This window comes from Scyliorhinus torazame, chromosome 3 (assembly GCF_047496885.1).
Source record: "Scyliorhinus torazame isolate Kashiwa2021f chromosome 3, sScyTor2.1, whole genome shotgun sequence".
Taxonomy (NCBI): Eukaryota; Metazoa; Chordata; class Chondrichthyes; order Carcharhiniformes; family Scyliorhinidae; genus Scyliorhinus; species Scyliorhinus torazame.
In genome coordinates, this window is record NC_092709.1 from 266,341,455 (window position 1) to 266,356,865 (window position 15,411).

A 15,411-nucleotide genomic window follows, 5' to 3' on the forward strand; every position below is an offset into this window, starting at 1 on the left:
ACTGAATAAGCAAGTGGGAGGGGTGCAGTTGTTCGGGCAGGCCAGGAGGTGAAAAGCAACTGACAACAAGCTCCAAAAGGTGCGGTGGTTTAAGGCCAGGGGGAGTTACTGTCAAAAGTTATTGAACTCAATGTTTAACGCAGAAGGCTGTAAGGTGCCTATCGGAAGATGAGGTTTACGTTGGGCATCACTGGAGGGAGCATTGCCGCAGGCCAAAGATGGACATGTGAAGCACGAGAGCAAGATGCTTCGCTCATTGGTGTACAAAATAATAAATATTCGCGATGAACAAAAATTTTAAATAGAAAGGGTATTCAGGGAAGGGAGGTAAAAACTGAAATGTTAGATGCTCTCAGCGCTGCCGCTTCAAACACGCAGCTGGCATTTGAACTACAGAGCCGGTCGTGCATTGTAACGGATTGACGGCTGTCGCGAAGACACCGCTGACCGTAAACTGGCTGCGGATCTCGGCGGTCCCGCCCCGCCGCCGGCCGATTGGCTGAGGCTGCACTCAGTTGATTGACGGCTACAGGGTCCATTGGCTCACGCAGTTGCTGTGTGTCGGCACGGGAGGAGGCGGGGCACCCGGTTGATTGACGGCAGCACGGTCTATTGTCTCACGCTGCTGCTCTGTGACGGCGCGGGAGGAGGAGGCGGGCTCTGCCAGTTGTTGTTGTCCCTGGTGGCGGGGAGAGGCGGCTTTAATTTGAGGGACAAGGACAAGAGTGTCAGATTCCCCTCACCTCAGTGTCGCCGCGTTAGCCTCCTACAAGAGGCGGGGATAAATATCGACTGCTGTTGCCACCAGTAAGCTGTTTATTTCCATTTCCCCACTTGACTGGATTTGCCCCTGTTTTAAACTGACAAGCTGGATACAGAGGTACCAACAGGTTATTCTCAGTAATTACCCACCGCCGGTGCTGCTGAGTGTTTTTACTCCGAGAGCCTTGGTGCCGGATTCCGCGGATCAGATTTACTGTCAAGTATTTTTTTTTTAAAATTGTGTATTTTTTCTTTTCAGTCACCGTTAAAGACGAGGCGTGAGGAGTGTGCTCACAAGGGTTTCCCACTTGTAAGGTCTTTCTAATAGTTGACTGCAAACACGTCTCGTTTTCGTTTCGTCGTTGCACCCACCCACCGGGCAATCGGGGAGAAGTTTCACTTCTCTCCCCGGACGTTGTGGTACTGGCCTTAGTTCCGCAATATCACAGGGCAGACAATACAACATTCATACTCCAAACTGCACCATTATTAATGACGGCCTTTATGAGACATTCTCGGTGACATTGTCCATGAAACTCTGTCCCTCCCCCTGCGGCCTTTTTGGCACAGCTGACCCCAACATCTGTCTTTGGATCATGTCCTGTGTAAAGCTTGGTAAGACTGACCTTACTTGGTTACGCTCGTCTATCAAAGCCATCGCCGCAGCCCTCCCGTTTCCATCCCCTGCCCAGCCACTGCCTCGGTCTGTTTCCAATCGTAGCATCTATTTGATCCTGACCCGAGCTTCTGGTCCATATCCTCTCCGCCACAAAGGCCACCTACAGTCACTTCTGTAACGTTTGCTCCATCTGTGAGAACCCCAACATATGAACTTGCCTATTCAACTCATCTCTCCATTAAATTTATCTAATCTTAAAATTCTTTCATCCTTTTCCTAACCTCCACCAAATTCCCCTCTGCTACCAGCCCCTGAGCTATCTTGCTTTTTGGTCCCCAAGCATCTCTGATTTAAAATCTCAACTTGTTTACAGCCACACGTGGACATAAATGTATCCCTGGTGTCCCTGGGGTGGCACGGTAGCACTGCTGCCTCACAGCCCCAGGGACCCGGATTCAATTCCAGCCTTGGGTGACTGCCTGTGCGGAGTTTGCACTTTCTCCCCATGTTGGTGTGGATTTCCTCCTGGGTGCTCTGGTTTCCTCCCACAGTCTGAAAATGTACAGGTTTGGCGGATTAGCTGCTAAATTGCCCCTTAGTGTCCGAAAGGTTAGGTGGGGTTATGGAGCTAGAGTGGAGGTGTGGGCTTAAATAGAGTGCTCTTTCCAAGGGTTGGTGCAGACTTGATGGGCCAAATTGCCTTCTTTTGCTATGTAGGGATTCTATGATTATCCAATATTTATTCTCAATCATAGAAACCATTTTTGGCTTCATTGGCTGTCAAGTTTTTTTGCGATATCCCGAGGCTGTGAAAACTTGAGACAATAGCAAGTCTTCCTTTGTTCACCCCTTCCTTTCTGTAACCTATACAGTGTCTGTTGCCTGTGTAGAAGTTGTTCATGACAGCCCCCTCTTCACAACCTTGCCCCTCTCCCGAGGTTTGGTGATCCGCGGGTTAAATCATCACCAGTCAGCTCTCCCCCTCAAAGGAGAAAGCAGCCTATGGTCATCTGGGGCTATGGTGACTTTACCTTTGCCTTGCATTGCAATGTAGCCTTTCCGTGCCTGCCTGAAACTGCATTTAGCTGATTCTGGTGTGCTTGCCGTTGCTCCACAATATGCAGCCATGCCTTCAGCCAACAGGGCCATATGTTCTGGAATACCAAAACTTTGCAGCCGCTCCACCTGTTTTCAACTTGCTCCTTTTAACAATCATTTGATCACCTGCCCTTGTATCTCCTTTGGCATCCATTTGTCTGATTGTGTGCCTGGTCTTGGGATGTCTTTCTGTGTTAAAAATGGTGTCTAAATTAATGTATTTATAATTTGTGTGGCAATCTGAGATTGAAAGTGGAAGATGTAAGATATAATCACAAGATAAATATTATTTAGGAAGGCTATTAAACACATCTTAATTCCTCCATCCAGAATGATCCTACAGCCCCCACCCTGCCCTCATTTACGGTACCAGGGTTTTTACCTTCATTGTTTTTGACTGGAAACCTAATCAATAGATTGATCTGGTGTGAAGAAAAGTTTCTTGAACATGAGTAACTTTTCCTTTTGTTAGTTTGAATTGTCTGCCTTTATCTTACTGCATAATTTGATTTTAAAATTCACTTTTTAAAAAACACCTTGGTTAAATAGTAATATTATGAACTTACCTTTCCCACTTACTGTATGTTTTATATTTCTAAGATTACTTTTCCATGGCCCTTTACTAGGTTGAAAAGTCTATGTTTTTCTTGTGTTTAACACTGCTGCCTAATCGTAGAGATCCGTCTTGTAGCTCCTCTGCAATACTTCAATGCTCAAATATCTGTCTTGAGACTCAGTCAGCAGAAATGGACACAGTAAATATTATGATTTGTTTTCCAATTATGGGGCAATTTAGCATCACCAATTCACCTGCCCTGCACATCTTTAAGTTGTGGGGGTGAGACCCATGTAGACACGGGGAGAATGTGCAAACTCCACACGGACAGTGACCTGGGGCAGGGATTGAATTTGGGTCCTCGGCGCTGTGAGGCAGCCGTGCTAATCACTGCGTCACCATACCATCCCATAAATATTATGATTTGACTAGAGCACTGTACAGGTTTCTCCTAACTTCCTCTCACTATTCTGTTGTTTTGATTATTCATTTAAACATTTTGTCAACATCATTGATTGCTGCTCTGCATTGATTTAAGGTTTACTCGGACCCCTAGGTTGCTACTTCAAAACCAGTTAGGAAAAAGGGATGTCATATATTTTTCCTCCTTATTTGCAGTACTTCAAACCTGTCGGCGGGAGATTCCACCTTGTTATTCACTAATTGCAGAGCTGGTTTCTTCTGTTTTCACTGTACTCCCCATTTTTGTATCATCAGCAAACCTTACCACATCCAGTAGTGCGACACAATCAGTTGTTAGTTATTTATTTGAATAGCACTCGGCATAGTCATTTAAATGTGGGCTAAGTACTGAAGCTTTGATTATTTACAATATAATGCAGAAATTTTACTTTAGCTGTTCAATATTATAAAATAATTGAATATTCAGGAGCAGCACAGTGATGCAGTGGTTAGCACTGTCTGTGTGAAGTTTGCACATTCTCCACATGTTTGCGTGGGTTTCGCCCCCACAACCCAAAGATGTGCAGGGTAGGTGGATTGCTAAATTGCCCCTTAATTGGAAAAAATTAATTGGTTGCTCTAAATTTATTTTAAAAATAATTGAATATTCAGTTGCTTCATTGATGCGTTGTTACCTGTAAACTGATTTTCGCTGGCAAGAGGTCAATCATTAGGCAAGAGCTGTAATTAAACAATTGCACCCCCTGCAGCCAGTTGGGGTATCGTATAAATTAAAAATATATAAATTTGAATTTAATAATGAGGAATTTGTTTTAAGCAGCAATACTGGTATTGTCTGAAGGACGAGTAAGAGTGTTGTGAAGCTTTTAGATTTATTTGTTCTGCATTTTTACATCAAGTGTGCCAGCCAGTTTAATATGGAATTTAGTTTTGGTGAGATCATCCTTTAAGACTTGGTCTAAAATTATAATTGGGAGATTAAATTGCTAAATCTTGTTTGTTGCAATAAACTGTTCAGAAAAAATTGATTTGTCTGTGATGTACAGTACCTGCGTAATGTGAGACATGTTGTATGCTCAATGTAGCTGGGAAAACCACAGGTACACATGTCGTTTCCAAATGTTTTATTCTTCAGTTTAAGTTTTCAGTTTGAGCTACTGGGGCACTTTGTGACAGGGGAGGCTGAGGGATTCATGAAATCTACATTTGGGCTGTGACAAGCATGGTTAATAACATGGTTGGCACTTTTGTTACTTTAAATAAGACGCAATACATGAGATTTTGCAAATTGGCCGACTGACTCGGCCTATTTTAGTACATCTGTTGTGAAGTTGGTGTTATATAGTTGTCAGATATACTGTGAGCAGATATGTGATTAATTCAGTTATGAAATTGAGAACTTGTTATTTATGTATACTGCACTTACCTGGTTGAGTGCAGCTGCAGCGACAAAGCAAACTGCTTAATTGACACCATCCATCAATCGCTTCAAACATTCATGGCCTCCACCACTGGCACATCATGCTGGGGTGTGTACTATCTACAAGATGTGCTGCAGCAACTCAAAGGTTTCTTGACAGCACTCCATGACAGCACTAACCCCATCCCAAAGTCACATACCACCCTGATTTGGAAGTATATAACCATTCCTTCTTTATTTTTGATGCTTTTGTTCTAATGCTATTATTCTTGCTGCTAAATGCACACACAGCTTGCCACCTAGAAGGACAAGGGCAGTAAGGGTACAGCATCCTCTAAATTCCCCTCAAAATGACACACCATTCTGACTTGGAAATAGAAATCTTCTCTTTCATCATTGCTGGATCAAAAGCCTGGCACACCCTCCCTAGGAGCACTGTGGATGTACCTATACCATATGGACTGCAGCAGTTCAAGATGGTGGTTCAATTAAGGATGGGCAATAAAAACTAACTTTGCCAGTAATGCCCACATCCCATGAACAAAGTAGAGTGTCAGGCAGACCCATGAGATGGCTGATGGGTGAAAAAACCCAGGAGTAATGAGGGATGGTTGGGAGTGGAGTGAAACATTACCGAAGCGGCTGAAAGGAAGAGGAAAAGATTTGTGTTTTTGCCGTGCTCCCCAATATTGAACATTCTTGCATGCCTTTTGCCTGAGGTGTGGTGATTCTTGGGTTAAATCACCACCAGTCAGCAAAGGGGAAAGTAGCCTATGGCCATCTGGGACAATGGCGCCTTTGCTTTTTAGATACATGGTCAGCATTTGGAACCTTTATGGCAATCCACATGCCTTTTTAAAAAATATTTAATGTGCCCAATCTGAATCCAAAGAGAAAATGCTGGAAAATCTCAGCGGGTCTGGCAAGCATCTGTAGGGAGAGGAAAGAGCTAACCATTTCGAGTCCAGACGACCCTTTGTTAAAGCTCGACATAGGGTCATCTGGACTTGAAACGTTGGCTCTTTCCTCTCCCTACAGATGCTTGCCAGACCTGCTGAGATTTTCCAGCATTTTCTCTTTGGTTTCAGATTCCAGCATCCACAGTAATTTGCTTTTATCTAGTATGCTGATGAGCCTGTGGAAAAGGATGTGCACCGAGAAAGACCCCGGTATCTAATGGGACTCTATTTTGTTTCGGGGCCTTGGCTGGGAACGCCCTGCTGATACCGCACTTAGTGTCATTTCCTGCACTAAGTGGTGCCCTGATCTTGAAACCTCTCACGAGATGTACCGGCTGCATCTCTGGTCGGATGCGGTGCAGCTGTTAGATCGCATCCTATATTTCAGACTAGTTTGTGTTTAGTCTAGTTTGTGTTTATCTACAGTTAAAGGTTGTCCAATTATGTTTCCTTGCTCCGTTACTCATTACAGCAGCTGTCTGATTATTGGTACGTAGGGGGGCATGGAAATGAATTAACTATTGCTGCACAAAGAGGGTGAGACTATGACAATAATGTTGCTGTTGTAATGGGTAATGCCAAATCATCTGCAGCATTTTTAGGTACATTGCAGTCACTGCAGTCCACACTTAATCACACGCCAGGCAAAAATAGGGTGTGACGGCTTTGTGGTTGAATTCTGGCTGATGTACCACATTTGTCTAGCTTTTGTCCGCTGGAGTAACTTTTCTCAGACTCAGCTGAATTTCCCATGGCCAGCTCATCCAGATTACTCCAGCCACAGATTTGGATGGATGAGGGAGCCACTAATAATAATAATCTTCTTTGTCACAAGTAGGCATACATTAACACTGCAATGAAGTTACTGTGAAAAGCCCCTAGTCGCCACATTGTGGCGTCTGTTTGGGTACACTGAGGGAGAATTCAGAATGTCCAAATTACCTAACAGAATGTCTTTCGGGACTTGTGGGAGGAAACCGGAGCACCCGGAGGAAACCCACACAGACACGGGGAGAACGTGCAGACTCCACACAGGCAGTGACCCAAGCCGGGAATTGAACCTGGGACCCTGGAGCTGTGAAGCAAGAATGCTACCCACTGTGCTACCGTGGTGCCCAACTAGCAATGTAAAGGGCTAGGAGCAAGTAAAGTGGAGTCTCAAATAGGAGACAAAATGTCAGAAAGCCTTTGGAGACCTCAACATGCATTGCAGTCCAATAGCAGCTCATACCTAGGCTGAAAAAACATGGAACTAAGAGACGCAGAAAGAAGAAGAAAAGGAGACTTCAGATCCAGACATGAGTTCAAATAACCCAGCACAAGATCCTGTTTGGCGCTGTTAAAATGTGTTGTTTATGTTGAAGTTGGTTCTCCGTGCCAGTACATGGCCCAACTCCATGCATCTGTATTGCAGCAGTGACAGGTTTGAGGCTCTTGAGTGATCACTCTCAATGGATGTATTTGCCATAGGTTGCAGGTTGTGCTGCCCTGCATCTGCATTCCTGTTAACCCATCCCCTGTGAAGACTGTTTCCCCAAACATTGCTAGCTAAATGTGCTGCTGCCTGTAGATGTGCAAGGTGTATCTTAACAAATGTGACCAATTAGTGTACATTGTTCATGTTTTCATGAACATGAACACTGGGCAGAACAAGATTGGGCATCCAAAACTCAGGCAAAGATCTTAGTATTCCATCAAGTCTGCTCTATCAGCTTCCTTTAGTGCTGTTAGGAATGTTCTCTTTCTAAAGTAAAAGTAAAGTCGCCATAGACGCAGATGACCTTGAGCTTTGACAGGGAGAGCGGACTGGTTACCCACCATTTAACTTGAGGATCACCACACCTCAGGCAAGGAGCAAGGTTGAGAAGGCAGGGCCTTCTTGAATAACCTCAGTCGGTACAGGAATTGAACTCACGTTGTTGGCCTCCCTCTGAATCACAAACCAGTTGCCCAGCCAACTGAGCTAAACCGGCCCTGGTTGCCTAAAATCGGGTATATTTAACTTTGTTATTTTTGATGTTCCCCAAGCATCTATACCTGCTGCTTCCTATTTTTCATCCATATGACACCTCTTGGCAGCATCATCCAAAAATACAGCATCCCCAATATGCAGATACACTGACGATACCCAGCCCTACTTCTCCACCGTTTCTTGACTCTCCACAGTCGCTAAATTATCAAACTACTTATCTGGTATTTAGTCCTGGGTGAACAAAAATTTCTTCCAATTAAATATTAGGAAGATCAGAACCAATGTCTTAACCACCGCTACGATCTCTGTTCCCTAACTTTTCTCCTCCTTGGCAATTCTCTGAGGCTGAACAACACTGTTTGCAACCGTAGTGTCACATTTGACCCTGAAATGAGCTCTGACCATGAATCCACACCCTCACTTAAGACCATCTATTTCCACCTGTAACAACCTGACTCTCTCCGGCCTCAGCTTGTCTGCTCCTTTTGTCCCCCTAGCTGTTATCCAATGCACTCCTGGCCAGCTTTCTGGATGGTCTTCCATTAACTTGAGGTCTGTTGACTGTGTCTTTTCTCACACCAAATCCTGTTCACCCCTCCCCTGTGTTTGCTGACCTACCTTCCATTTGAGCAATGCCTTGATTTTAAAATCGTCATCCTTGCATTTAAATAGCTCCACCTCCTGGCCTTTTCCTATCTCTGAAATCTCCTCCATCCTGCACGGTGGTTAGTACTGCTGCCTCACAGCGCCAGGGACCTGAGTTTAATTCCGACCAAGGGTGACTGGGTGGAGTTTGTATGGTTCTCGCCGTATCCATGTGGGTTTCCTCCGGGTGCTCCGGTTTCCTCCCACAGTCCAAAGATGTGTAGGTTAGGTGGATTGGCCATGCAAAATTTCTCCTTAGTGCCAAAAGGTTGGGTGGGGGAGTAGACTAGGTGGGGTGCTCTTTCAGAGGGCTGGTGTAGACTTGATAGCCCGAATGGCCTCCTTCTACACTGTAGGGATTCTATGATTCTAACTCTCCGATATCTGCACTCCTCTAACTTTGGACTGCTGACATCACTGATTTTAATTCCTCCATTGTCAACTATGCCTTTAGCTGCTGAGCACTGGAATTCCCTCACTAAAACTCCCTCCTGACCATTTCTCTTTCCTCCTTTAAGACATTCCTAAAAACCTACATCTTAATAATTCCTTGTGTGGATTGATGTCAATTTTATGTTATGGTCCTGTGAAGCGCCTTGGGATATTTCTTTATGTTCAAGGTGTTTTATGAAGACATGGTGGTTGTTGCCTATGTAAATGGATACTCCTGGCTGTGAGATGAGTATCCACCCTGGAAATTGATCAGCTCTCTTGCAACCCGAGCTGCCTGACATTGCTCAGTAGGTGGCTCTCGTTCAATCATGTCAAAATAGGAATTTTCATATTGGAAAAATCCTTTGGTGCCTGAGGCAAACTAATGTAAAATTGGCACAAAGGCCTAAGTGGCATGAGGGGGAAAAAAACAATTAAAACGCCTACTTACCTATGTATTCATGTAGTCTTCCCATGAATTCCAGTGTATTTGCCTCTGGTTAACAGTCCTCGATGTCTATTTGAAATGTGCATAGCTAACATTTGACATCTCACTTGGATTATCTGTGATGAGTGAGAGAATGAATATAGGCTCAGCATCTGCTTAATTTGTGATGTAAAATGCTTTAATGCCAGGATGTAGCTACATTATTGTTTATTACATATGTCATCTTCATTTAGTTCATCACTCTTAGATTCTGGATCGCAAGATTTTCTATTCAAATGCCGTGGCTGACATGTCAGTGCCTTAGGATTGTTGACATTCCAACTTCCAGTGTTTCAGTTCAATCATAAAAATCCCACAGCACTGTTCATAGAAGGGCAACAAATTCTCCCTTCAAAATTATAGCATTAAAAACTGATACACTGGTCATTGATTTTATTGTTGTATGAAATCACTGTTCACAAAATGGATAATACTTCTGCATGCTTAATAGTCACTACACTTTTTATATTAAAACATTCTAAGATGTAATAAATACAGGTCTGTCTTTTAATTGATTTAAGCTTCAGTGTGAGGTAAATTATGTATTTTTTAATTATGTATTTTTGGAATATGATCGTCTGGACAGCATTATTTTCCCCTTTCCCTGTTATTCATCTGGATATTTTCTTCTGTGCTTCCCACAATGGGTTTGAAGTTCTTTTTGAGGTTGCCCAGGGATGTTTTGCCCCCTGTCAAGTTTCCAATGACCACCATGATCATTCTTAAATGATCATTCAACATGGTCTCGACCTGGCTATCTAATTTAAATTATAACATTTGTAGTCAGCGCAAAGGAAAGGTGGGCCTCATGGGGATAGCTTTTTGCAAGCATTAGTAATATTTTTTAAAACTTCAATGAGTAAATATTGCTACTACCTTATACACTGGGTCTAAGTGGAGACAAACACTTATGAAGACATTATGCAAGTCCCAAGACATTGTTTCCATTGAATTGCAATGCATTGCCTAGTTGTTCTCTGGTTTCAAAGTCAACCTAACCAAATTTCCTGCTGGATCCAATTCCGACATCCGTGACTGACCAGTTCTCCCAGGTGAAGAAGCCAATCAACACTTTTGTGAGTTCTTCAGAATTCTTTTCTAGAATTAAAGTTTACAACGAAAAGCGACACGGAGGACAGGTGTGGGCAGTATGCTGGTGGGCCCGCAAATCATGTTCATATGTTTTGGGCATGTCCGAGGCTTTGGGGATTTTGGCAGGGATTTGTGATTGTCCTGTCAAAGGTATTGAAGGTACGGGTAGTTGCGAGTCCAGAGGTTGTGGTTTTTGGTGTGTCGGAAGACCCGGGATTCCGGTTTCCTCCTCCAAGTCCAGATCAGGGTGGTATGGTGGTGCAGCGGTTAGCACTGCTGCCTCACGGCACTGAGAACCCGGGTTCAATAATGGCCCCGGGTCATTGTCCATGTGGAGTTTGCACATTTTGCTCGTGCTTGCTTTGGTTTCACCCTCACAACCCAAAGATTTTTTAATAATCTTTATTGCCATAAGTAGGCTTATATTAAGACTGCAATGAAATTACTGTGAAAAACCCCTAGTCCCCACATTCTGGCACCTGTTCGGATACACAGCGGGAGAATTCAGAATATCCAATTCACCTAACAGCACGTCTTCCTGGACTTGTGGGAGGAAACCGAAGCACCCAGAGGAAGCCCACGCAGACATGGGGAGAATGTGGAGACTCCGCACAGACGGTGACCCAAGCCGGGAATCAAACCTTGGACTCTGGTGCTGTGAAGCAACAGTGCTAACCACTGTGCTACCGTGCAGCCCCTGCAGTGTAGGTGGATTTGCCTTGGTGAATTGTTCCTTAATTAGAAAAAAAAGGAATTGGGTACATCATTCACAACTTGTCAGGGTGGCACGGTGGTGCAGTGGTTAACACTGCTGCCTCACGGCGCTGAGGACCCGGGTTCAATCCCGGCCCCGGGTCACTGTCCGTGTGGAGTTTGCACATTCTCCCCGTGTCTGCATGGGTCTCACCCTCACAACCCAAAAAGATGTGCAAGGTAGGTGAATTGGCCACGCTAAATTACCTCTTAATTGAAAATAAATAATTGGGTACTCTAAACTTATTTTTTTTTTTAAATAATGAAACAAAATAAGTCACAACTTGTCTGCAGCCTTTGACATGGTAACTATAGGTCGGTTAGCTTAACTTGAGTAGTGGGGAAAATGCTTAAATCTATCTGGAAATAAATTGTCCCATTGGACAGACGCAGCATAGGTTCATGAAAGGCAGGTCATGTTTGACTAATTTAGTGGTATTCTTTGAGGATATTACGAGTGCGGTGGATAACGGGGAAGTAGCGGATGTGGTGTATCTGGATTTCCAGAAGGCATTCGACAAGGTGCCGCACAAAAGGCTGCTGCATAAAATAAAAGTGCATGGCGTTACAGGTAATGTATTAGCATGGATAGAGGATTGGATAACTGACAGAAAGAAAAGAGTGGGGATAAATGGGTGTTTTTCTGGTTGGCGACCAATGGCTAGTGCCTCGGGGATCATGTTGGATCCAAAATTGTTTACAATTTACATAGACGATTTGGAGTTTGGGACCAAGTGTAATGTTTCAAAGTTTGCAGATGACACTAAGGTGGGTGGTAGATTAAAGTGTGCAGAGGACACTGAAAGTCTGCAGAGGGATATAGATAGTTTAAGTGAGTGGGCAAGGGTCTGGCAGTTGGTGTACAATGTTGGTAAATGTGAGATCATCCACTTTGGTAGGAATATCAGCAAAATGGACTATTATTTAAATAGTAAAAACTTGCAGCATGCTGCTGTGCAGAGAGACCTGGGTGTCCTTGTGCATGAATCGCAGAAAGTTGGTTTGTAGGTGCAGCAAGTAATTAAGAAGACCAATGGAATTTTGTCCTTCATTGCTAGAAGGATGGAGTTTAAAAGCAGGGAGGTTATGTTGCAGCTGTATAGGGTGCTGGTGAGGCCACACCTGGAGTACTATGTATAGTTTTGGTCTCCTTACTTGAGAAAGGATGTACTAGCATTGGAAGGGGTGCAGAGGAGATTCACTAGTTGATTCCGGAGTTGAGAAGATTGGCTTATGAGATGGGACTGTACTCATTGGAATTTAGAAGAATGAGGGGGGATCTTCTAGAAACTTATAAAATTATGAAGGGAATTGATAGGATAGAAGCAGGGAGGTTGGGCGAAACTAGAACTAGGGGGCATAGCCTCAAAATAAGGGGGAGCAGATTTAGGACTGAGTTGAGGAGGAACTTCTTCACCCAAAGGGTTGTGAATCTGGAATTCCCTGCCCAGTGAAGCGGTTCAGGCTACCTCGTTAAATGTTTTTAAAGCAATGTTTTTTAAGGCACTTTTTGAACAGTAAAGGAATAAAAGGTGAGAGGGCGGGTAAGTGGAGCTGAGTTCACAAAAAAATCAGCCATGATCTAATTGGATGGCAGAGCAGGCTCGAGGGGCCAGATGGTTCCTAGTTCTTATGGTTGGCCACGCAATCCTCCTTTTGCTTCTCCATCACCATGCCGCTGGATGGGACTGTACTCACTTGATTCTATTTGTATTTATGTAAAAAAAACACCAATTTATTCGTTAATGGGATGTGTCATGGGCTGCCCATCCCTAATTGCTCTTGAGGGGCAAGTTAAGAGTCAACCATATTGCTGTGGGTCTGGAGTCACATGTAGGCCAGACAAGGACGGCAGATTTCCTTCCCTAAAGGATATTTGTGAACTGGATAGATTTTTACAACAATCGGCAATGGTTTCATGGTCATCATCTGACTCTTAATTCCATATTTCTTTTTTATTGAATTCAATTTACGTAGATGATCTGGAGTTGGGGACCAGTGGTGGGATTTAAACCCAAGTCCCCAGAGTATTACCCTGGGTTTCTGGTGTCCTAGTCCAGTGACAATACCACTACGCCACGGCCTCCCCTTGCTAATCATAGCCAGAGAATCACCTGCAATTACCTCTCTTCGCTACTCTAGGGCCTGCAAATATGGCCCCAAGAGCATCCCGATTTTATTCTGGGCCATGCTTTCAGCTAAGAAGGCCTTAAACTCAGAATTCCGTCCCTAAACCTCTCTCTGATTTTCCTCCTTTAAAGTACACCTTAAATCCTACTTTTGAGCAAGCTGTTGGTCATCTTCCCAAATCTCTTATGTGGCTTAATGTAAAATTTTGTTTTCTAACGCTTCCAATGTTAACGACGTTACATTAATACCGATTGTTGTTTGCCCGATAGACACGTGACAAGTTTTGAGGTCACGTTTTCAATTGTGATGTCTTTGGAAGGTGGTAGCATGATAAGCGCAGGGCTTATCTAAATAAATAGCCAGAAGAGGTGACCAGAATCAAGCTTTATCCAACAGAGATTTTTAGGTCCCGACCTCGGCTGTTGTGGAGAATGCTTTATTAAAAAAAAAAGACCAGATATTTTCCTCTCCATTACTTCCCAGGGTGGGGCATATATGAGTCATTGTCACACATGCTGCACTGGTACCATTCTTGTTTTCATTCCCAGGGCAGATGAGGTTACATATGTTTAACTGGAGGAGGGCTTATGAAGGAAACAAAACATCTTTTCCCTGCAGAAGTTAATACTCAAAAAAAATTGTGCTTAATTGGATGAATTAGTTCTATTGTAATAAATAGCATTTATCCATGTTAATATGTTAAGAATCATAGAATTTACAGTGCAGAAGGAGGCCGTTCAGCCTATTGAGTTTGCACCGGCCTTGGAAAGACTTAAGCCCACAACTCCATCCTATCCCCATAATGCAGTCACCCCACCCAACCTTTTTGGACACAAAGAGCAATTTAGCATGGCCAATCCACCTAACCGGCACATCTTTGGAATGTGGGAGGAAACCGGAGCACCCGGAGGAAACCCACGCACACACGGGGAGAACGTGCAGACTCTGCGGAGACAGTGACCCAGCGGAGAATCGAACCTGGGACCCTGGAGCTGTGAAGCAACTGTGCTAACCACTGCGCTACCCCGCCGCCCACAAAGTAATTGTACTTTAAACCTATGATGCAAGCTGAACAATTTACCCTATCCCAACCTGATGATTGAGTCCTGAACTTTCTATATATGTTAGTAAAATTACTACATTTAAAAAGTAAACAGGAAAGAGAAGTGATTTCATCTGTGGGAAGGCCGATCGGCAGCACCACCCGAAGCTACAGACTGTCTGTCTGACCTGTTGGAATTCCTCCTGGAGAAGATAAAATTTGCCATCCAAGGGTCAGAAGAGGGCTTCCACAGCATGTAGAATCAGCATGTAAATCACTGAGTGTCTTTAAGACAGAGATAGATAGGTTCTTGATTAATAAGGGCATCAGGTTACGGGGAGAAGGCAGGAGAATGGGGATGAGAAAAATATCAGCAATGATTGAATGGCGGAGCAGACTCGATGGGCCGAGTGGCCTAATTCTGCTTCTATGTCTTATGGTCTTATAGAAGCTGTTCACCAACTTGTTCCAAGACCTGTCCAGCAACCAGTAGGACAAGAGGGAGGGCAGACATGGACAAGCCACGGAACATAAAGGAAAAGTGGCACGAAAGTTAACAAAAAAGCCCACTTAAGTACAAAGGTCTGAACCGCAGGGGAGAGGTCCGAGGGCAAGCGGGAAACCAGAGGGGAAAAAGAAAAACATGCCGGTTAACACGCGCTTGGAACTTCCGGGTGCGGCTATGCAGAGCTAAGTCGCATGTTCGGCAGCTCCCGCTTGGAACGGACTTTTGGGCTCTTTACAGGGCCCCCAACGGCAATTTTTTGACATTTCCCGGAGTGGGAAGAAGACTGCAACATTCCCCCGACAGTGTCCCCCAGGAATGGTATGTCTCTTGGTTACCAGACCCAGCAGAAACAGTAAAAGATTTGGCTGGAACTGCAGGAAACACAAAAGCCTCTTCCAGCATGCAGGCGGGGGAAGGGCAAGCTTAAAGGCTGCAAGCTGACTTGAGGGCCTTTATTAAAGGTGAATTCTAGCAGCAGAGGGAACAACTGTGAAAAGATCTACCAAGGCCATT

General features: G+C 44.2%; 1 protein-coding gene across 2 annotated transcripts in view; it reads left to right on the forward strand.

Moving 5' to 3' along the window:
* Positions 1 to 642: 642 nt before the first annotated feature.
* myorg (myogenesis regulating glycosidase) overlaps positions 643 to 15,411 on the forward strand; it is a 44,760-nt gene continuing 29,991 nt past the window's right edge. Inside the window, exon 1 of one of the 2 annotated variants that reach the window (XM_072497215.1) lies at positions 643 to 880. The gene's annotated coding sequence lies outside the window, so the exon portion shown is untranslated. The remainder of the gene's footprint in view (positions 881 to 15,411) is intronic. The other variant, XM_072497214.1, reaches the window with a different exon arrangement.